Source organism: Tiliqua scincoides, chromosome 2 (genome assembly GCF_035046505.1).
Source record: "Tiliqua scincoides isolate rTilSci1 chromosome 2, rTilSci1.hap2, whole genome shotgun sequence".
Taxonomy (NCBI): domain Eukaryota; kingdom Metazoa; phylum Chordata; class Lepidosauria; order Squamata; family Scincidae; genus Tiliqua; species Tiliqua scincoides.
This window is the reverse complement of record NC_089822.1, coordinates 191,183,628-191,206,348: the sequence shown is the minus strand read 5'-3', so window position 1 is coordinate 191,206,348 and position 22,721 is coordinate 191,183,628. Positions and strand designations below refer to the sequence as shown.

Genomic DNA, 22,721 nt, shown 5'->3' with positions numbered 1-22,721 from the left:
GGGTGGGCTGCTCAAACTGAAAGGTAGACCTGGTCACCATCTCAAGATCCCTGGAGGGAGCCAACTTTACCGGTTGCTCAGTTCAACACCCAGGGTGCCTTTACTACAACATTGTATTGCATAGTTTTTGGCCAAATGGGTTCTCTGAACTGTTGTTGCCTGTTGACTTCCAAATTCAGGCCTTGTCTCAATGAGTTTGAGGGAGACACCTGTGAATGTTGCCACATATAGTACTGATGGGTTTCGAAGCCAGAGCACTTTTAATCAGAAGTGTTGATTTAAAATATGCTCTGTGACTTCAAAGCTGATGATTTTTCTCCATCTGTGAATGCATCTTCTAGTATCAGTGAGCTTCATCATAGCTATCAGTAAGCTACAGTACAATTTAAGGATTACAGATAAGACCGTGAAAAAGAATGCCTGTCACCATGCTTTGACACAAAAAGCCAGTGCTGTTGTAGACCGTAGTCAGGGAAACATCACATTATCTGAAACTCAGCCAGGGAGTATGTTTCTTTGCCCACTGAAATCTCATTAGGAGTGCTATGTTTGGGTCTGAGCTCTACAATTCAATAAGAATATTGACAATCAGGAGAAAATTTCATGGATGATAAAATGATTAGAAGGGAAACCAATGAAAGGAGAAACTGGATGAGCTCAATATGTTCAGGACACAGAAATGAAGATGAAATGTGTGTGTGTGTGTGTGTGTGTGTGTGTGTGTGTGTGTGTGTGTGTGTGTGTGTGGCAGGGTAGTGGTGGTGGAAGTAAAGTACTTTCAAAAAATCAAGACACAGAAAATTAGTCACAAGGCCTACTGAGGAAACAATTCTTTTAAAAGTACAGAGGCATTGCATTAGATCAGTATTACAGAGCAGCACTGATTTGAGAACAACTTACAAAGCATCCTTAAGGGTTAGCTGAGCTCCTGCTTCCTTGCATCTGCCTCAGATGCAATATTTGTAGTATAAGCCCTTACCAAACAAAGAAGCCACAGCCGTTCTGAAAGAAATCACTCTCCTTTGAAGAGGGGCCACTTTCTCTGCAGTGCCTAAGGGCCCAATCCTGTGCTTGTTGGCACGGCTCTGTGCCACTGAGCAGTGTTGCAAATGTGCTGTAAGGCATATTTGCCAGCCTCACTGCTGAGCTCCCGCCAGTGCTAGCCCGGTGCTGGGCTAGTGCAGGGCAGTTGCCCAGCTTTCGCGGCTCAGCTGTCTCCCTGACTGCCGAGCTATGGAACGGTATGCAGGGGCTGGGACAGGCGTGGGGAGGAGGCATTCTGGGGAGGGGGAACCCGGCGGGGGGGGCAGAGAGAGGGTGGGGAGGAGGTGTGATGGGGAGGTGTGACACAGGGAGGGGGCAGGCTGGAGGTGTGCCTGGGGGAGGGATGGGAGGCAGGTTCATGGAGCTCTGCTCCGCAGGATCCAAGGCACTCGTGTAGGGCTGCATGCCCTACACAAGTGCCTTTACCTTACCGCCAACCTTTTGGTCAGCAGTAAAGTGAGTAGCCCCCTTGCTGGGCTGCTTACCTTACTCGGGGGAAGGGGACAAAATTCCCTTCTCCCAAGGCACCTCTGTCCTATCCCAATTTTCCCTATCCTTCCGACTACACCAATTTGTTCCATCCAAATATTCCAACTCCCTTCGCCTGCTTTTTGGCTAATTAACACCCTCCTTTTCCAAGAACAGCAGCTGCGGTGTACAAAGGAAATGAACAGAACTCCTCATCCGTTGAGCAATTAACAAGAATTTATTGCTACGAACACATACACTCCCTGCAAGTCCTCTTGCCCAGAGGCTTTCCCTCCCCAAAACTCCACTTAACTCAGTGGGTAAAGGTCTGAAGCCTCCAGTCCAAGTCCATGGTCTAATCTCCAAAGTCTTCCAGTCTTCCCAATTCAGTCTTCTGCAGCAGAGTCCCTCCTCTCCAGCAGTGTCCTGGCAGTCCCCTTCTCCCGTAGGTCTGGGTCAGGTAGCTCTATCTAGTCAGGTAGCATCTCTCTCTGGGTCAGGGTAGCTCTGTCTCCTTCTGAAGCTGCCTTTTATATTTGGATGTCTCATAATCCAAAATGCAACTCACCTGTGAGCTACCTTGTTAGCCCCTTGTTAAGTCCAAATCAGGCTCAGGTGAACCATCTCTTCAGTTCATGTCCATTCAAAGTCCCATCAAGGTCAAATGAGGCTCAGGTGTCCATCCAGGTCTCCATTGGCCTTGAGCTGTGGAGCCAGCCCTGCCCTTTCCAGAGCTGTCAACCAGCTGTCAAAACATGGGATCACTGTCTACACCACATCATCCACCTGATGATCTTCTGATCTTCCATTACAGCTTCCCACAGTAGACCAGGAGGTGCAGGATCCGGCAGCAGCCCTTCTCAGTACCGCTGAGCCTGGGCGCCCCGGGCAGCTCAGGATTGGGCTGCCCCTGTACTATAATCAGCATGAGGATGGGAAACTCACAGATGAGTCCAGCTTTACCTCATTGCTTTTTTTGTCTTGCTTAATGATTTTTTTAACCAATTACACATTTATTGAGATATTTATTAAGAAATCAAATGCTGACAGACAAGCTTGGTTGGTTGGCAACCTTCAGTCTCGAAAGACTATGATATAAGCCTACAGCACCCGGTATTCCCAAGCGGTCTCCCATCCAAGTACTAGCCAGGCCTGACCCTGCTTAGCTTCCAAGATCAGACAAGATTGGGCATCTGCAGGGTAAAGCACCTTGTAGGATCTCTCAATGACCACACTGTGACCCGGTGCATGCAGGGAAAGGAAGAAGGAAACACAAGAGAGGAAGAAGAATACAGAACAGAAAACACTGATAATGCAAACCAAGTCAGGTTCGGGACAACTGGGTCAAAATGATATAAACCATAAGCAGAATAACCCTACAATACCAAAAGGTACTCAAAAGCAAAGCTCAGCGCACGCCCTGAAAGATCTTCAATGCAGATAGAAATTGCCCTACTAACCTCACATTGCAATCCAAACATTTTTGTGAGATGGTGCAGCTGCCCCTGCACTGGCTCATAATGCCACAAACATGCCATAAACCACGTTTGCAACTTATTTCTGAGTCAGCAGTTGGCAACCTTCAGTCTCGAAAGACTATGGTATAAGCCTACAGCATCTGGTATTCCCAGGCGGTCTCCCATCCAAGTACTAACTAGGCCTGACCCTGCTTAGCTTCTGAGATCAGACAAGATCGGGCATCTGCAGGGTAACAGTTGCTGCCTGAGTCAGCACTTTGAAGTGCCACTTCAAAGGCCTGAGCTGGTGCTGCATCCTAGAGCAACGCCAGCCAGAGCAGGGGCACAGGGAGGGTTGTGTGGAGATGGAGAGGGGGTTTTTTTGGGCAGGAAAGGATGCAATGAGTGTGATTCAGGCCCAGGAGGGGGTGAGATCAGCGGAGGCCTCTTCTGTCATATCCTAACCCCCTTCCTGGCCGACTTGGATTTTCAGGACAGCATTACACCAGGCTTCCTGGATTTGCACCAGCTATTTAGCTGGCACAGATCTGAGAAGCCCCATAGGACAGGTTGGGATTCAACATGGGGGAAATACCCCAAGGAGACCATCAGCCACCTCCTAACCTGTGCTGGATATAGCGCAGGCCATGCAGTCTGGCTGTGCCTACGCAGGTTAGGAATGGGCCTCTCCATGTAGTTCAGCCTATGCAAAGGACCATATAGGTTCATTTTTGGCTATATTGAAATTAACCAAGCAATCCTTCTGATACCAGGAGCAAGTCAATTAAAAAAAAAGTCTGCATTACTGTAAGTTTCCACATTAAGAAAACTCTAGATACGGAGAGCCTACAAATTTGATGTTTTTACATATCTTCATGCTATCTCTTGAACCCAGTCTTACTTCCATCCCATCATAAAGAGCCTGATTTATAAGCTAGAGATGAAAGCCTTAGGATATCATCTCGTAATTTATCTTTTTTTTTTTTTCTCAGAAAAACCATGCTTAGCTTTAGGTCTCATGTTTGTTCAAGAATGCCTGGTATTTTCTGCAGGGCAAATTGGTATAACATTGCTATTCATTCTAGCAGAAACATTGTAAATGATTCTAAACCTATATTAGTATTTGTCTGCAAATGAATTCAAAACAGTAATTAAACGATATGGCAGGAATCTATAATGAAGCTACAGATAAGTGTTTTTGAGCTACAGGCTGTGGAAATACCAGAGCACAATTTAATTAAGCTTTTAATTAAACTGTCCTAGAATTTTAGACCAGGAAATTGTTAACTTTAATGCCTCTAAATTATCCATTATGAAAGCCAGAGGATCAGAAAAGAGCAACAGCAGAGGATGCTGTGAGCCAGAAAGTCCCCACCCAAACTCTCTCTGCAATGGTAACAGAGAAAGACGCTATATTTTTTAGGGAATGCTTTCCCTGCCCAATGCTTTGTGACATCCAGTGGCGTAGTTAGATCATTTGATCTAAATATTTAGCCTCCTCCACAACAAATTCATTCATTCAATCATTCTCACATTGCATTGTTCCTCGCCTTCTTTTGTCCTCACAACAACCCTGTGAGATAGGTGAGGCTAGGAGTTAGTAACAGTAAACGACATGAAATGAATAATAATAACGACCAGAAAATAAATACAGTGAATATTTCCCTACCAGCAATGGATTAATATCAGTGCCCTCTCCTGCTATTGCTCTCCTGCACACAGTACTCAGAGATATACTGGTGTCCAGCCTTCATGGATCTAATTTCTGAGTCTAAATTCCTTGACTCATCCACAAACTTTAGGTGTGATTCTGGAACCCGTAGACATATCAGAACAGCACAAAGCAATACTGTCCTCACTCTGCAGGTCTGAAAGACCTAGGTTTCCCTGTGAAATTGGACAGAAGAAAGGAAGCAGCCAAGAAAGCAGGCCAAAATAATCCTTGACCACTGAGATCAGGGAATCTACCTTGTATTTCTAGTTAGTGCTTTGATCGTTGTTTCTGTTGTACTAGTTGATTGACTTTATCAATAAATGTTAAGGGAAATGGATGTGATAACTTAAGGGTTAGTCTTCTACCCTGCAAGAGACATGGGTAAGCTGTTGGGAGTACCGTATTTGCCGGCGTATAAGACGACTGGGTGTATAAGACGACCCCCCAACATTTCCACTCAAAATATAGAGTTTGTTATATACTCGCCGTATAAGACTACCCCCTCTTCCGCACACCTTCCACACACCAAATAAAAGGTAAAACAGCACATCAGCAGATAAACCTCTATCGAGGCCAGAAAGTGCTGCACCTGAACGCCAGTCAAACAGCGGACCAGGCACATCCTCGCCTTCACGAGCCATGAGCATCCGCCTGCCGAATGTGGGAATAGAGACGGTGCCACTTCGGGGGAAGGTCTTACGAGCCCCGCCCCGAGCGAGCAGAGAGGAAGAGACTCACGCGCCGCACGGCTGCGAGAGGAGGCTGGGGACGCCGGCGGCCGCTGGGAGGCGGAGTCCGCTCCTCCTTCCTGGCCGGCTGCTCCTGCGGCGGCGGCTGCAGCTCTTCCTCCTGGGTCTCCGGCTGCTTGGACGCCCCCGGCATCAGAGCAGCGGGCAGGGGAGACCCAGCGCCAATGAGGTGGGCGGGCATCAGGAGGCTACTATGGGCACCGGGCGAGCATCGGAAGGCCACTATGGGCAGCTATGTCTATCCCAACTGAAGTGCACCCGGCATATAAGACGACCCCCCCACTTGGAGGCATGTTTTTCAGGGCAAAAAAGTCATCTTATACGCCAGCAAATACAGTAAATTCATTAACATATGTTCTTTAAACAAGGTCCTGATTTATGCTCTGCATTTTACAGGTCAGGTCCAGTTTACATCAGGACCTCATGAGACCTAGAGCCTACGTATGAGGCAGGAGCGGATCTACACAGGTGACATGAAAAGCACTGTGTGGAGCAGAGGTGTTTTGAAACTGACCTGTAGGCAGGAACACAGTTGGGCGTGGATGGGCCTGAAGGTGAACACTGAGGGTACGAGAACACCATTCTTTCCTGGCCCAAACTCATTATTGTGTTACATGCCATTTTCAAAGAAGGAATGTCATTTATAAAATGTTCTATTGTCTCCAACAAACTCAGAAAAGTAAGTATGTGACGACTTTCAGTGATACAAAAATTTCTGGAAGAAAATTAACTTCTAACTCAGTAGTGATGATGCACATTTACAGTCTAGTTTCCTTTCTTCATGGTAAACAAGGAGCAAGAGAAGAAAAAAGAAGCATGGGGAAGGGAAGCAAAGAAAGGAAGGGGGAAGGGAAGCAAAGAAGGGAAAGGAAGGGAAGGAAGGGAAGGGATGGGCAGATCATTGTGGTGTGTAGCTGAGCAAGCAGCTGAACAAGGTAACAGGTCAGAAGGAAAAACTGTCTGGGAGAAAACTGCTAATGTAGATCAGGAGTGTCCAAACATTTTGGCAGGAGAGCCACATCATCTCTCTGACACTGTGTCCTGGGCTGGGGAAAAAAAGAATTAATTTACATTTAAAATTGGAATAAATTTACATAAATGAATTCATTAGAGATGAAACTTATATGAATGAATGGAGTTGGCAACCTTCAGTCTTGAAAGACTATGGTATCACGCTCTGAATGGTGGTTCTGGAACAGCGTCTAGTGTGGCTGAAAAGGCCGATTTGGGAGTGACAGTCCCTTCCACAACGGGAGCAAGTGCAGTCTGTCCCTGGTCTGTCTCCCTGGCTATGGGCCTTCCTTCTTTGCCTCTTTGCCTCAGACTGTTGGCCAAGTGTCTCTTCAAACTGGGAAAGGCCATGCTGCACAGCCTGCCTCCAAGCGGGCCGCTCAGAGGCCAGGGTTTCCCACCTGTTGAGGTTCACTCCTAAGGCCTTCACATCCCTCTTGCACATGTCCTTGTATCGCAGCTGTGGTCTATCTGTAGGGCGCAAGGCAAGGCACCTTGGAAAAGACAGCATCCCTGCTGAAGTCCTAAAGAGCTGCAAAGAGATCATCGTCACTGAGCTGCATGAAATCCTCTGTCTCTGCTGGAGAGAAGGTGGAGTACCTCAAGACATGAGGGATGCAAACATCATCACGCTGTACAAGAACAAAGGCGACAGGGGTGACTGCAACAACTACCGCGGCATCTCTCTCCTTAGCGTTGTAGGAAAGTTGCTTGCCTGAGTTGCACCAAAGAGGCTCCAGGTACTTGCAGAGAGCGTCTATCCAGAATCGCAATGTGGATTCCGAGCCAACAGGTCCACCACTGATATAGTACGAATGAATGAAGGTCTTGCAATAGCTCATGGCCTATGAAAGGCCTTGCACAAAGTAAGGCCAGCCTTTTCTTCACTGCCACTGCTGCATCACAAACGTGAAACAGCATGTAGTGGAGGGAGCCCTCGTCCCACAGCTCAAGTGAGAGGTTGAATAGTTGTCCTCATGCTGAGAGCAGTTGAAACGGGCCAGGATGGGCTCCAGCAAGTCTCTTGAGGGCCAGAGGCTCAGTGGAGACTGGGGGCTCCCCGAGGGCCTGAATGGGAGCCCCTGAGGGCCACAGGTGGCCCCCGGGTTGGGGTTTGGGCACCCCTGATGTAGATCAAATACCATGAAAGCAAATGAAGAATACAATGACACCAAGTTGAAACAGGTATTCTGAACAGAAAGATTTGTCCATTTCTCCATTTTAAGACTTTGTTTGCATCATTTTATAGAAGGTAACATGCAGAAACTACGTAGAAATGGAGGGGGGTTAATGGCTTCAGAAGCTACTATCACGTGGAGGAGGGGCTGAGGCAGTGGTTTTGAATATCAGAACTGGAATTCAACAAATACACAAGAGGAAATGTTGGAAGGTACATCCCTGTTGAAAGAACAGTACTGCACAATAAAAAGATACAACTCCTGCTTGGAAGGCCAATGAACCTAGACTTTAATCCTATACACACTCTCTTCAAAAGGAAGCCCTGCTGCGTTCTGAACATATGTGGAACAGACTTCCCAGCATTGATGCTTAGGATCAGTGCATGATGCTGCATGCCAGAAAGAAAAGCACAGGATTTAATATTGAACTTTAGAGAAAGATGAGGCCTTCATCCCCCATCCCCATGTGTCACCACCACCACCACCCCCCTGCTGCCTTACCACTTTCCCAAATACCTATCAACTAGTGTGCTGGTAATCTTGGATTTTTTGTTATATTAGCCCGCAAAAACTAGTTGCTATCCAGGGAACATAAATGCTCTGCCCCCTGCGGCAGCACAAAGCTTGAGAACAGGGCTGGCCCAGTTGCACACATGTATTGACGGCCCTCTCAAAGAAGTATGCCTTCAAGGTACTAGGTAGCCCTCAAGCAATGTTGTTAAATGAGCTCCCTCTGGCCTTAAATTTCATGCACAGAGGAGGTAAGTGAAAATGAAACCAGGACTAATCAAATCTGTCTGCAATTTTAATGACCCACACAGTCAGCATTGGTTATATCCTTCCAGAATTAGATGGTTCGTGTTTCCCTGGCTCCTGCCGAGTTTTACGCACTTCAGTGGCACAGGGCTACATCATTATATATGATATCTAAGGAAAGAGCTGTGTTCAAATAAATTAAGGTCCCAACCTCTTCCTACTGTGCACAATTCTCTTTATTTTTGTCATGTTTATCATACAAGAAGCACACTTGAAAGCATCACATTCAGTAACAGATTTCTTTACTGTACACAGAGAAAAGCATCCTACTTGGAGTTGATGGCAATGCTAGAATCAAGGATAGGTTTTAATATGACAGCCACAGGTGCAGCATGTCACTACCAAACTACTCCCATGTTCATTACCCTGGGGCCCTTGAAAGTCTCATACCAATATGGAAGCAGGAGTTTAGACAAAGGATAATATACTCAGGGAAGGACAATCCTTACTCTGTAACATTATTTCTAAATGTCTATGCCTCAGTGCATTTCATGTCAAGAAGAAAAAGGAGTACTCTACTCACATTCTGGATTGTTCTATATCTTGTCAGCTCACTGTTTACATTTGCGGTTCCCTACTAGCTTAAAGGGAGCTGAAGGTTATTATTGACAGTCTGTGATTTCTGATTAAATGGGTACAGACTCACCAAAGACAACTGTTTATTAAACAAAAGTAAAAAGAACTGCTATTCTGTTTAAAAAAATGGCACTTAAAAGCCTTCACTCTGTGAATTTCCTGAACAGTTGCCTAACAATGGAAAACAACTAAGTGGCAGTCTCCTCATACTTGCAGTAATTATTCTGCTGTATAAATCTTCCCATGCATGACAAGAAATAGATTTAAAACCTTAAGATGAGTAGAAGCCTGTATGGACTGCATCTAGTGCAGGAATATGAATTCAACAAATAGTGGAACAAATAGTACATTCTTATTGCCTCACAGTCCAGTCTTAACCAACTTGCCAGTACTGATGCAGCTGTAGTGCAGCCCCTAATTAAGGGAACAAACATTCCCTTACCTTGAGGTGGCTTCCGTGACTACTGCCCCACCACAGAATGCAGTATGCACCCATTGGCAAAGCTGCATCAGTGCTGGAAAGTTGGTTAGGATTGGGCTGTTAGTCTTCGATATACTAATAGTGACCCTGGTCATCCATATAGCCATACGGATAGCCAAAGAGACTTGTGTTAGTGCATTAGTGTCACACTGGGTGACACTTTGATTATTCCCCTAGTCAGATACCCTCTAATCCTGTCAAAATAAAGAATGGGCACAAACTCCCCCACTGACCCCAAACAAACCCCAGATAATCCATCCTGTCAGCATGTGAAAGCTATCTGACAGAATTCCTTCACTTGTTAAGGGTCACACACAGAGGCGTAGCTAGGTCATTTGGCACACAGGGCCCATAAAATTTTGTCACCCCATATGACATAATTAAGTAATATAATATTATTAATTAATTAATTCACATTTTTATACCACCCTTCCTCTAAGAAGCTCAGGGTGGTGTACATGGTTCCTCCCCTTATTTGGTCCTCACAACAACCCTGTGAGGTAGGTGAGACAGAGATAATAATAGTCATGACATGAAATGAATAATAATAATGGCCAGAAAATAAATGCAGTGAATATTTCCCCACAAGCAAGGGATGAAATTCTGCATAAAATGGTATATAACATGATGGTATTATTCCTAAAAGCCACAATTTCCAGAATTTTGGTCACTAGGAAGATTGGGGGGGATCCAGGCTTGGAAGGTGGGAGAAAGGGAGATTGTGGGGGATCCAGGCTTGGGGGGGGGGAGAGTAAGCATATCACTATCAGAACTCACCCAGCTTTGCAAGTCTAAAAACAAGTAAAAATTCAACTTACAGTTGAAGCCTCTGTTTTATTCTTGGGGGGGAGGGGGGCTGCCTTCTGGATCATTTGTTGAGCTCCACTTTCATCAAATAGAGATCATGCAGCTAGCCTTGCACTCCCTGGCGCCCAACTTGACCAGGAACCAAGGCACGTTTGCCTGCTCGGGAGTAAACGCAGCTACGTGTCTCACTTTCCATAGGGTTCAATACATTCCTCAGCTTGGAGGGAGGGACTTCCTTCTTGGGTGTTTTTTGGGGGCTGCATTCATTGGACAGGAAGCATTCTAGTGTCATTGGATTCCTCTCAGCCTGCCCTTTCCAACGAACTAAGGCAAGTCCGCCTACTTGCAAGTAAATGCGCGATATGGCTCGGTTTCACTTTCCATAGGGCTCCATGCATTTTTGGGTTTCCAGTTTTTTGGCCATAACGTTTGATGGAAAGGAGATATTTAACTCTGGTGTTTTGCATTGCATTCCACTCGAAATTCCGCATCCAATGGTGTATGGTGTGATGGGGTTACTCCTAACCTTTGCAATGTTAGCGATGTTGGGGTATTTGTGGTGTCACCCCCCCAAGGGTGGTACCCGGGGTGGACAGCCCCCACCCCCCTTTAGCTACGCCACTGATCACACATATTTGCTAACCAGGGCTCCTCTGTGGTAAGAGAAGGGTCAGTCATACTGGGAGGGAGGGAGAAAAAGGAACCACCCTTCCTTCTTTAACCATACATTTAGTGTTTTGACAAGTGTTGATGACTTAGGTTAAAAGAATGCTGAATGCTTGCTGCCAATTAACCCAAAGCATAAACAAAAGTCCTTGGTGCATGATATTCCATGGAGGGTTTGAAATCAGAAGCAGCAGTTGTTGCTGCCACAAAATCATCAGGCCAAAAACTACCTGGCCCATTAGAACAATGGGCACAAATCCTGTGGGAGGAATATGAAGAGATGGTGCAGTGGGAGGAGGAAAGACAGAGAAGACACTTTTCCTCCTGCTCCAACGAAGTGGTGCTGGCAGCACTGCTTCTGCCCTGCTTCTGCTGCCCACCATGATTTCTCACTCCCCCACTTGTACAACAATTTCTTTCAAGAAATATGCCCCAGCAGTTCCAACTTGTTAAAGAAAAGCATCATTTTCATATTTATAGAATGTCAGATGCATCTCTAGGACCCCCTTCTAAGTACCTCACTGTGAGACCCAGAACATGCTGGAAGAATACAAAACAGAAAGCTTTCTTGGTTGAAATAGGTAAGCTGTAGTGATTTGCAAAGACAACTGCCCATTTTGAAGTTAGAGAACACAATTAAAATAACTACTGGAAATTCTGGATTGCATTGTTTGACTAGGGCTGGACGGAAAAAAAAACTGCTTTGGCTCAATAGAAAATGGCACACAAGCTGCTGCCTCAGTGATGTTCCCAAGAGTCTTGGAAGCATCAGGAAATGGCTGTGCTCTGTGGCCCAGCTAGATCTTTAGCACTTCCCAGAACCAGTTCACGAGCAATAACTCTCCTTACAGCAAGAAATCATGTTTATTATGCTCAAAGGAGGGAAGCAATAATGCTGATGGTGTTTGAGTTCTGTGTACTTGAGCATCAATGTGCTGGTTGTAATATTCATAATATTCATTTTCTTTTCCGCTCACGTAGGTAATTCTCCCGAAGACAGCAAAGCCAAGCCATACCATTCCTAATAGTGTGGTAAACCCAAAAACAAGCTTTCCTTTGAACAACTTGGGTTGGAAGCTTACATTAAATACATTGAATTAACTGTCAAAATAATCCTGCAGAACTTGAGGAGCCAAAAGATTAAATGCCATGTTATTTCTTTGCCTTTCATTTGTCTCAGCAAAAAGGGGATTTATTGCTGATTCTAAAATCCATATTTTAAATGAATCACGAATAATCTTCTGTTGACTCTGTCCATATAAAAAGGATTATTATACAATACAATTCCACTGTCTGCAGATATGTAGGTTAAATGGAAATAGAAAAGTAAATACACCTTGAGGGTTTTCAATGAATTCCACAATGTGCATGTTTATTTTCACTTTTCATTTTCTGCCCATGGCATCCAATGAAAGGGCTTTGCTGTTCAATGAAAAGCAGTATTTATTGCCCTCTGTAAATATCAGGGATCCAATGGCTTTAAATACCAGTTTTAAAATGTCTCTAATTGCTGGTTTATAACACCTTTGAACACTATTCTTGCTTGAGATTCCACACAGGTGTCGGTGCTCATAGTTTCAACTCTGCATTTTACTCTCTTTAAAATATACAGTGCTATTCATTTTAAAAAGTTCATTATAGACAGTTGCTATTGAGTTATTCTCATGGAATAAGGGAGCTGTCAAGATGTGAGGTAATACAGTAGCTCTTTTGAAATATACCATACTAATCAAAGTATGCACGCTTTTATGTTACACCAAACTCAACATGTAGAAAGAGATACCTACAATCTACAAATGTTATAAGGCCCTGATTCAGAAAATTCTGCTGAAATCATTGTGAAGCCTACAGCATGGTTTCCTCATGAGGAAGCTGCTTGAACCATTCACTAATGAGGCTATACTACGTATATCTCCAAAACTAGATGTGATAGGGCAGAACGGATGCCATTTTTGGAATCGGCACCCCAAATTCATATCAAACCACCATAAAGTTTGGGGAAAAATTTTCTGACCCTCAATTTTGTAGGCCTGTGTTATCAGTGCCAGCAACTCCACTAATATCCTATCCCTGACCTTGATCCACCTATCCAGGTCAACTTGGACTTGCACCAGCAAAATTGCTGGTACAGTTTCAAGAAGATGCATTGGGACAGCAGAAGCTTGTTCCAGAGCAAGGAAACAAATGTTGGGGAAACAACCCTTGGGGAAACCTCAGTGACTGCCGCCTACCCCTCAGGATGCAGCACATGCTCTGGTGGTGCATCTGCATTGGCTGGGGGGTGGGTGGGTTGTTGAACAGAATTGTTAAACTTTCAACAAACTTCATCTGAATGTTGTTTACTGGCTGATGTTTATGGTGCAGTCTATAGCCTATGGAAGCCAATGGCACATCTCTCCATTTATCTCAGGGGTGTCCAAAGTTTTTGGCAGGAGGGCCACATCAGCTCTCTGACACTGTGTCAGGGGCCGGGGAAAAAAAGAATTAATTTACACTGAAAATTTGAATAAATTTACATAAGTTTACATAAATGACTATATTAAAGATGAACTTATATGAAAGAATGATGGTCTTGCAATAGCTCAATGCCTATAAGAGGCCTTGCACAAAGCAAGGTTGGCCTTTCCTTTGCTGCCACTATTGTATCACAGATGTGAAACAGCAAGCAGTGGAGGGAGCTCTCATCCCACAGCTCACATGAAAGGTCAAACAGTCACCCTCATGCTGAGAGCAGTTGTGTTGGGCCAGTGCGGGCTTCAACAAATCTCTGGGGGGCCAGAGGCTCATTGGAGACTAGGGGCTCCCTGAGGGCAGCATTGAGAGACCTCGAGGGCCGCAAGTGGCCCCCGGACCGGGGTTTGGGCACCCCTGATTTATCTGAATAGTTGTGGATTAATTTCCAAATTATTTTATGTGTATAATATATTGACCAAGATAGGGTAAATGTATTTAGTATGCTAACATGCTGGCAATCCTGTAGCATAGGAGCAATTCTTTCTTTCTATCTATCTATCTATCTATCTATCTATCTATCTATCTATCTATCTATCTATCTATCTATCGATAGCTTGGATATCTGGATATCTCAGGATATCTGGACTTTTTTAGGGTTTTGAAGGCGTTCGACACGGCCCCTCACCAAAGGCTACTGAAAAACTCCACAGTCTGGGAATTAGAGGTCAGGTCCTCTCATGGATTGAGAACTGGTTGAAGACCAGGAAACAGAGTGTTAAGGGATCATCCCCGGGACTGCTAGGTAATTTACAGGCTGAATAGCAGCAGGCCTTGAAGCCTTGGCCTGACCCAGCCAGCACAGCATCCTGGGAAGAAAGGATGATGCAACATCGGGTGATGTAGACCAGGTGACTGCTACCTGTGTGTGTGTGTGTATGTGTGTCACTCCATGCAGAGTCAGAGTGACTTAGCAGTTTCTTACTCCACACTGATTGGCTGACACGCATATAAAGTCCAGCAGGGACAAGCTGGGTTGTGGAAGATGCAGAGTGGAGTTAGTGCCGAAGGCTACGTCAGTGAGAACCGTGATTCGTGTGATATCTGGACTGCTGTTGTACATATTGTATATAGTAAAGAGGCATTTGGTGGAGAACTTCTGCCTTGTGTCGTCTTGTTCCCGGGAGTGCCGGTGCTCTGGCCTTGGGAGATAGCAAGCCAAGCAGTCGGGCAGCAGCTGGCGCTGAAATCCGAACATCCAGCTCGCAACAGAGTGGGTGTCAATGGGCAATTTTCACAATGGAGAGAGGTGAAAAGCGGTGTGCCTCAAGGATCTATCCTGGGAACGGTGCTTTTCAACCTCTTCATAAATGACCTGGAGACAGAAGTGAGCAGTGAGGTGGCTAAGTTTGCAGATGACACCAAACTTTTCTGAGTGGTGAAGACCAGAAGTGATTGTGAGGAGTTCCAGATGGATCTCTCCAAACTGGTAGAATGGGCAGCAAAATGGCAGATGCGTTTCAATGTAAGTAAGTGTAAAGTCATGCACATTGGGGCAAAAAATCAAAACTTCACATATAGGCTAATGGGTTCTGAGCTGTCTGTGACAGATCAGGAGAGAGATCTTGGGGTAGTGGTGGACAGGTCAATGAAAGTGTCGACCCAATGTGCGGCGGCAATGAAGAAGGCCAATTCCATGCTTGGGATCATTAGAAAAGTTATTGAGAACAGCTATTATTATAATGCAATTGTACAAATCAATGGTAAGGCCACACCTGGAGTATTGTGTCCAGTTTTGGTCGCCACATCTCAAAAAAGACATAGTGGAAATGGAAAAGGTGCAAAAGAGAGCGACTAAGATGATTACGGGGCTGGGGCACCTTCCTTATGAGGAAAGGCTGCGGCGTTTGGGCCTCTTCAGCCTAGAAAAGAGACGCCTGAGGGGGGACATGACTGAGACATACAAAAATATGGATGGGAAGGATAAAGTGGATAGAGAGATGCTCTTTACACTCTCACATAACACCAGAACCAGGGGACATCCGCTAAAATTGAGTGTTGGGAGAGTTAGAACAGGCAAAAGAAAATATTTATTTACTCAGCGTGTGATTGGTCTGTGGAACTCCTTGCCACAGGATGTGGTGATGGCATCTGGCCTGGACAACTTTAAAAGGGGATTGGACAAGTTTCTGGAGGAAAAATCCATCACGGGTTACAAGCCATGATGTGTATGCGCAACCTCCTGATTTTAGAAATGTGCTATGTCAGAATGCCAGATGCAAGGGAGGCACCAGGATGCAGGTCTCTTGTTATCTTGTGTGCTCCCTGGGGCATTTGGTGGGCCGCTGTGAGATACAGGAAGCTGGACTAGATGGGCCTATGGCCTGATCCAGTGGGGCTGTTCTTATGTTCTTAATGCTGTCCCAATGTTGATAATCTGCTGGGGAAGAAGACATGGCCCCCGGTCTCAGTCTCAGCACTGCCATCTCCCATTGCTGATATGGGTTGGAAAACCAAAGATGCTCTAAACTCAATGCAAGAGGTTCCCAACTCAAGTATCAAGGAAAGAAATACTTCAGGCACATTTTCCACCCAGTTTATTTATTTGTTAAAGTTTGTGTCAAGTTTGTGTCAAGGCTGGAAAATAACATCATTTAAGAAGAGAGATCTAAAAAGAACCAGATAAGCAGGACATTCAGACTAATAGGTTGACACGTCCTGCATAGTTTGCAGAGTTTTGATATTCAGGTTCTAAAAAGCTCAGAATCAGAATGACAAACCTTTCTAAGTGCATCGGCACTTGGAGGGTAGTTCTAAGGCAGGTTCAGCCATAGTAGATGAAAGAACCGCCTTGAGCACCAGGTTTTGTTCCTGAGGAAAGGTGGTGCTGTATATAAATTTGCAAATAACTTGAGGTTTAAGCCCTGTTGAGGTGATATTCCGCATGGATGGGGGGAGCAAGACAGCACCAGCAAGCCATGCCCCATGCTGAGGTGTGACAGAAACCTTGCCTCTCTGTGGAGAGCATTTGTCACTGTAGACTTCTTAGTGTGGCAGTGTAGAGACGGGGTTGGAGGCCTGCTGTTTCCCCACCTCTGCATGGACCTTGTCCCCATGATAGAAGACCTGAACTGGGTGTCAGGGTTCCCCTGACTTACCTGGGAGTAGAGCTGCTCAGGAGCCAGCCCCTAGGCTGGGCAGTAGCAGCAGCAGGAGGGAGCCTACCTTAGCCCCTGCGGCTTGCAGGGGGAATGGAGCCACAGGGCTGCCACAGGTGGACCCTCACACCCACCAGGAAAGCAGCAGCAAAGCCAGAGGGGACGGGCCTGCAGATTCCTGGGAGCAAGCTAGAGTGAGCCATGACTGGGCACTCAGTGGTACACCCGGCCTGTTCCTGAGCCCGGTGCTGGAACCTTGGGAACCAAGCCAGCCCCTGACCAGCTGGGCAGGCTTCCGGCTGTTGGCACAGAGCTCCAGGGATCACCGTTACCTCCTTGCCTGCCAGTCTGTGGGAGCAACACAGTCTGCAAGCCCAGTCCATGCCAGTGGTGAGGGGGTGGGCAGCAGTCCCTGCAGCCTGGCTGGCAGGCAGAAAAGGAGGGAGAGACACAGGTGAGACGAGTGAGGGAAGGCGTAAGTGGCCAGCATTATAACTCTCACAGGGAGGAAGGGGCGGAGCCTAAGGGGGCTGGTCTCCAGCATAAAGCCCACCCAGCCAGGGATGAAGGCAGTACTGGCTAGGCTACTGGCGGGAATGGATGCTGGCTAGCCCATGAGCCAAAGCAGCTTGGAGCTGTGAGAGTCCCAGGCTGTGGGGAGAAGGACCTGGGTGATGCAACGCCCTTCCCCCACCACCCTACTGAAGCCCTTGGGCCAGGCTGACATCACTGAGGCCAGACCCTGAAGTGCCCTGCCGCTGCCTCTTGCAACCCAGGGGGTTCCCCCGTGTCCCAGGCCTAGCGCTGGGCTTTAGGTTCAGGGCAAACAACAAGAAATCAAGGACTTGAAAAATGAGTGTTCTTGCTGCATTAAGGTGCAGGTTATTATGGCAAAAGTAAAAACAGGGCACTTGTCCCCATTTATTGCTGCAATCAGAATTGCATATGTCCATATAATATTGTCCAGCTCTCCCTCTGTCTCAAATCCAGTCCCTTACAAGACAATTATTAGATTTGCATTAGATTTCACATATATTTAAACAAGTTACAGTACACAAATTAGTAGTCCCTTCCCCAAAGGATATGAATACATGAAACTGCATGCTGACTGCTGACCAAATGCATGCTGCATGCTGACCAAATTGGACCACTGGTCCATCGGGCTGCAAACAGCTGTTTCCAAAGGATCATTTCTCCCTAGCCCAACTGGAGATGCCAAGGTTTGAATGTGGAATCTTCTTCATTCATGGCTGGCATTCTGCTGCTAAGCTATGACCCCATCCCCTCTTAGGGACAGAAAAGCAGGGCGCAATCCTACCCTGCGCTGGAACAGGCAAGCCTAGAGACTTGGGCTGTATCCAGCGCAGGATAGGGGCCCAAGGTGGCTCAGCCAGAGGCAAGGGGAAACTTTTCCTCACCTCCGGGTAAGGCGCCTTTGCCCCAATGGGTTTCCTTGGACATGCACCACCTCCTGAGGTGGCACAAGTCAGAGGAGAGCAGAGCAGCTCCACGCTGCTCCAGACTCCCCAGGAACGAGGGTTGGGATCCAGCATAAGTGCTGGATTCCATCTGGGCTGACACAAGGCTCACCGAGGAAGCCAGTGCAGAGGCTTGTGCCAGCCTCCACAGGCCTGCGTACCTCTGAGCACCAGTGTGGCTTTCTCCCAAGGAGGCGCAAACATGCCCTACAGTACGCCTGTGACCCTCCTGGGCCGATGCATGGGACTTGCGCCGGCCCATGGGTGCCTCAGGATTGCACCCACAGCCTCATTGATCAGAAAGGCATGCATGGCAGACATAAATGAGTTTGGGGGAATCCTAGAGACTAGGGATTTGTCCTTCTGTAAGAACCACAAATAACCGAGTGGTTGAGGGGTTCACTGAAGCATTCTCACCTCCAACGTGATTTACTCTGGAGACCGTGTACCATCTTGGATGCACATTAGTTTGAGCAACTTCTGCCTTCAGATACAAACCACATAATTAACATTTTAGAGGCTTTGCCCTGTTAGTTCCTTCCTGGACTGTTTTTGTTCATTTATGTCTCATGTTCTAGTCACAGCCCGCTACCACCGCTACAGATCCTTTCAAACTGAACCCCTCTGCAAATCATCATCATCATCATAAACGGTTACAGAAATGTATTCAGGAAATGCTCTATTGGATCTAATTTATTCCACATTATTATTTATTATGCCAATATATAAAATGCAAAGAGCACAAGGTACAGTAGTAAATTAGCGGATGCACTTAGCGCCCATTAGTTTTCATAAGCTGTTATTGAAAAGGCTAACATAGTTTTAGCAGACATTTAAAAAAATGCTGCCTAAAGAGACTTTAAAATCACCCCAATCTTTTGCTTTTTTGCTGGAATGAGGAACTTCTGGCATTCAGGATACTTTTATTTGATGTTTCTGGTTTAGAGTTGTAGAAAAATCTAGATCGGTGGTTCCCAAACTTTTTAGCACCAGCATCCACTTTTTAAAACAACAATCTGTCATGACCCACATAGCTTTACTAGACAAAAGAAGATATCTAGAAAGAAAAAAATATTTATTATTATTATTTATTATTAATAAATTATTGATCATGGTTCTATGCTCCCAAGGCTGCTAAAGACCTTACATATAGCATGTGTGTGTAAGCATTTACTAGACTGTCCCTAGAAATTGAGTTAAAAACAAGAACTGTTTCCCCCAAACCTTTACAGTCATTCCATGGTACCCAGAAGACTGAACCAGAGAGCAAGATGTGCAGTTAGCATCTTCCAGGCCAGACAAAAGGCTAACGCTGGGTTCACACATGATCTATTCAATGGCATGCCTATTATTGGAGAAAATAGGAAAATGTGACACTAACAGCACATCTTGGGGGTACGAAGACTATCTCTCACCACAGGTTAGCATTTCAGCCACAGGAGCGGTCTCTCCAGCCAAATTTCTCATTGCTGCAATTTCTTCTTCTGCAAACTGGGCAAGTGTGCTTGTGAAGTTTTTAAAAATATATTACAGAAACTTTTTGGGACCCACCAAAACTTCGCTCGTGACCCTCCGGTGGGTCCCAACCCACAGTTTGTGAAATATTGCTCTAGATCAGGGGTCTCCAAACCCTGGCTAGGGGGCCAGATGCGGCCCATGGAGTGCCTCTATCGACCTGCGGCCCACCTCTGATCCCCTGCGAGCCCCTGGCCCAGTTGACCAAACACAACCAGAGTTATGCTTGTGGGGTGGGGGAATGGGGGTCCATTTAAATGTATGTGCTTTATTTCTTGGGCTTTGTTGGTGCTTGGAGAAATCCTGGACATTTGAGCCCATTCATTCATTCATTTCAGTCATTCAACTAAGTTTCATCTCTAATGTATTTATTTAAATTTTATATTTAATTTTTTTCCCCAGCTCTTGACATGCCAGATATTTGATGCAGCCCTTTGGCCGAAAAGTTTAGAGACCCCTGCATTAGAGGAAAGGAGACACACACCATAATGGCCCTCAATTAAATCATGATCTACCTGAGAGTTCAGCCTTCCTCCTCCACAGCAAAGACCTGACTGCCTCCCAGGAATGTCAGCCTAGGCACCAAACTAGGAGTGTGGAGAGACTGCCTGTATTGGAAAGAGAGGTCAGTTTCATGGCCCTGCTGTGTCAATTGCTCTGTCCCTTTTTTTGCTGATTGAAGTGCATACATCAGTATTTCTCAAACTGTGGGTCAGGACACACTAGGTGGGTCGCAAGCCAATTTCAGGTGGGTCCTCATTCATTTCAACATTTTATTTTTAATATATCAGACTTGATGCTACCATGGCATGTGACTGCATTTGGGGAAATGTTACAGAGCTGTACTTTTAACAAGCTACTATGCATAATTTGATAGTAAATGGGACTTACTCCTGGATAAGTAGGGGCAGGATCGCAGCCTAGGATAGTTAAAAATTTTCCTGCTTGATGGTGTCACTTCTGGTCAAGACATCACTTCCGGTGGGTCCTGATAGATTCCCATTCAAAAAATTGCATCCCAGTGCTAAATGTGTGAGAACCCCTGACATACATATTCCGAACAACAAAACACAAAAGAGGATTGTGCCTGTGAGCAATGCAAAATAAATAGGACTGATTCACAGTGGGTAGGGAGCGGCCATTCAACCATTCCCCCTCCCGCTGCTGTTGGCCACAGAAGGAAACCTAAAAATACAGCAGCATCAGGTTAATTAAGCCGCACAGATAGTCCAGGGCAGTAAGAGATGAAGACCCAGAAGGACAGAAGAAGACAGTGAGAGAATCAGAGAAACTCCAACAGATATAGGAAGAGAGAAGAGCCACATCAGTCTGTCTTTGACCTGTGAGATTCTCCCCAGAGGGAGGTGCACCATTCCCAGAGGTACTGCAATACCACATCAATGCACAGAGTGGGCAGAGCAAGCCCCTGTTCCATCTTCTAACCCCAAAAATCCATTTAATATATAGTCCTCAAATAAAGGACATATCAGATATTAAACTGATAAGAACAGATTAACTTTTTATTAGAGAATGTTTTAGTTTTACAAGCAGAAAACAACTGGATAGCAAATACGAGATCCCGAGACACGGTTACATACAGTGAGAGAGTATTGTCAGCCACAAGCACAGAACATTTGAGTCTGGTATGTAGGTCCATTCCAGGGGGTTACAGGGGGTAAGCTGGAAGTCCATAGGTCACTAGATTCAAGGCTAGAGCGAGATGCGCTCACTCTCGCCTTGCATGTGGCCAGCTGTGCCAGGTCAGGCTTCCTCTGCCGAGGGCAGCCTCCTGTCATGGGTCCTGGATCCAGGGGGTCCTCCGTGGGTGGCCTCTGCGGTTGTCGCCGGTGTGTCTGGCTTCTGGATGGGTTCGTTCATGCGTTACAATAGCGAGGCACAGATCAGCATAAGGTGACATACAAAGTAGTAAGCAATTAGTTAAAGGGAAAAGAGAATAATGTAGAAAGGTGGAGTATGTCAGGCCTTCCGACAGCATGCGCAGGTGCGGAGTTGCTCAGGTGGTATATAGTCCGAGGTTGGAGGGCAAGGCCCACCTCCTCACTGCATGGGGCAGGTGGCATGCCCCCCCAGGCGCCCCTAAGCTATCTCATATCTTGAAATATGATCAAGATTTGTGTATTTTCTGTCATTTGCAGCTAATGTTCCTAAGTGAGAAAAAGTGCTTATTTTTGGTTATGAACTTTTTAGTGACATCACTTCCTGCCTAATAACATCACTTCTGGCCCTCGGCAGGCATCATGAATGCTGTTTGGCCCTCGGTATGAAACAAGTTTGACACCCCTGCTTTAGATCCTGTTCCCAGGATGGTAATGAACACATAAGAACTGCCTTGTGGGAACAGAACAAAGCCTGCCTAGTTCTGCATTCTGTTTCTAAACCCAGCCGGCCAAACCCAGTCTATGGAGATCATCTCCCTGTGCCCATACTGGTACAGAAAGTATTGCCTATTGTGTTTGCTGGGTCTACTGTGAAAGTGCAGGTTTCCAGTTGTGCTTCTGTCTGAAAAAGCACTAGCCTGAGTGTTTGATCGAAAACAAATGCAGTTTAATAAATAAATGAATCAACCAATCTGTTAATTGGCAGGTACATACTCTGCCAAAATGTCTGAAATGCTAGTATAGCTCTAACATATAATTCATTGACAGTAGGACTTGCCACAGTGCATGGCCTGCCCCTGGCAATCTCTCTGCATGAACACACCCAACACTTGGCAAAACACATCACCCGAAAGCAGCCTATGTAAATCAGGAGAGTTACTTTTGCACCCACACAACAACTCCTCCCTTGACATTATTCCATGCCCAGTAGGGGTGGAGAGTTCACCGGCTTCACAGTATTGGGAGGGAAATCCCTTCTGTCGCACTTCTGTAGCAGGAGCAGGAAATAGCCTACAATTCAGCACCCAGAGCAGAATACTGTGCATGTTTGCACAGAAATACCGGTAAGTCCTGGGACTGCAGTCTAAATATATACATCTATGGCTAAGGAAGGACCCAAGCCTATCTGCGTCCTACACTGCTGGAACTTGCATTCTAATAGCAAAAGACCCTTTGCATCAGCGCAAAAGTTGAGCTGCTATTATTCACTTCTGGGCTGCCACCACAAATGGATAAAGGTACAGTGCTCACAGC

The 22,721-nt window shown here is 46.0% G+C and overlaps 2 pseudogenes; both read right to left on the bottom strand.

Moving 5' to 3' along the window:
• Window positions 1-2,610: 2,610 nt before the first annotated feature.
• Window positions 2,611-2,730, bottom strand: LOC136642657 (5S ribosomal RNA; annotated as a pseudogene).
• Window positions 2,731-20,928: 18,198 nt separating this feature from the next.
• Window positions 20,929-21,105, bottom strand: LOC136643383 (U2 spliceosomal RNA; annotated as a pseudogene).
• Between the last annotated feature and the right edge of the window lie 1,616 nt (window positions 21,106-22,721).